The following is a 1,755-nucleotide window of genomic DNA, read 5'->3' on the forward strand; positions in this document are numbered from 1 at the left end:
GTCTGATATACACCAGTCCCACACTGACACCAATCCCCTCCTGTCTGATATACACCAGTCCCACAGACACTGACACCAATCCCCTCCTGTCTGATATACACCAGTCCCACAGACACTGACACCAATCCCCTCCTGTCTGATATACACCAGTCCCACAGTCACTGACACCAATCCCCTCCTGTCTGATATACACCAGTCCCAGCACTGACACCAATCCCCTCCTGTCTGATATACACCAGTCCCACAGTCACTGACACCAATCCCCTCCTGTCTGATATACACCAGTCCCCACAGTCACTGACACCAATCCCCTCCTGTCTGATATACACCAGTCCCACAGTCACTGACACCAATCCCCTCCTGTCTGATATACACCAGTCCCACAGTCACTGACACCAATCCCCTCCTGTCTGATATACACCAGCCCCACAGACACTGACACCAATCCCCTCCTGTCTGATATACACCAGTCCCACAGTCACTGACACCAATCCCCTCCTGTCTGATATACACCAGTCCCACACTGACACCAATCCCCTCCTGTCTGATATACACCAGTCCCACAGCACTGACACCAATCCCCTCCTGTCTGATATACACCAGTCCCACAGTCACTGACACCAATCCCCTCCTGTCTGATATACACCAGTCCCACAGACACTGACACCAATCCCCTCCTGTCTGATATACACCAGCCCCACAGGCACTGACACCAATCCCCTCCTGTCTGATATACACCAGTCCCACAGTCACTGACACCAATCCCCTCCTGTCTGATATACACCAGCCCCACAGTCACTGACACCAATCCCCTCCTGTCTGATATACACCAGTCCCACAGACACTGACACCAATCCCCTCCTGTCTGATATACACCAGTCCCACAGTCACTGACACCAATCCCCTCCTGTCTGATATACACCAGTCCCACAGTCACTGACACCAATCCCCTCCTGTCTGATATACACCAGTCCCACAGACACTGACACCAATCCCCTCCTGTCTGATATACACCAGCCCACACACTGACACCAATCCCCTCCTGTCTGATATACACCAGTCCCACAGACACTGACACCAATCCCCTCCTGTCTGATATACACCAGTCCCCACAGTCACTGACACCAATCCCCTCCTGTCTGATACACACCAGCCCCACAGTCACTGACACCAATCCCCTCCTGTCTGATATACACCAGTCCCCACAGTCACTGACACCAATCCCCTCCTGTCTGATATACACCAGTCCCACAGTCACTGACACCAATCCCCTCCTGTCTGATATACACCAGTCCCACACTGACACCAATCCCCTCCTGTCTGATATACACCAGTCCCCACAGTCACTGACACCAATCCCCTCCTGTCTGATATACACCAGTCCCACACTGACACCAATCCCCTCCTGTCTGATATACACCAGTCCCACAGTCACTGACACCAATCCCCTCCTGTCTGATATACACCAGTCCCACACTGACACCAATCCCCTCCTGTCTGATATACACCAGTCCCACAGACACTGACACCAATCCCCTCCTGTCTGATATACACCAGTCCCCACACTGACACCAATCCCCTCCTGTCTGATATACACCAGTCCCACACTGACACCAATCCCCTCCTGTCTGATATACACCAGCCCCACAGTCACTGACACCAATCCCCTCCTGTCTGATATACACCAGTCCCACACTGACACCAATCCCCTCCTGTCTGATATACACCAGTCCCACAGACACTGACACCAATCCC

Source organism: Chiloscyllium plagiosum, unplaced genomic scaffold, assembly GCF_037043375.1.
Source record: "Chiloscyllium plagiosum isolate Xiang-an unplaced genomic scaffold, Cpla_swu_hap1 HiC_scaffold_27, whole genome shotgun sequence".
Taxonomy (NCBI): Eukaryota; Metazoa; Chordata; class Chondrichthyes; order Orectolobiformes; family Hemiscylliidae; genus Chiloscyllium; species Chiloscyllium plagiosum.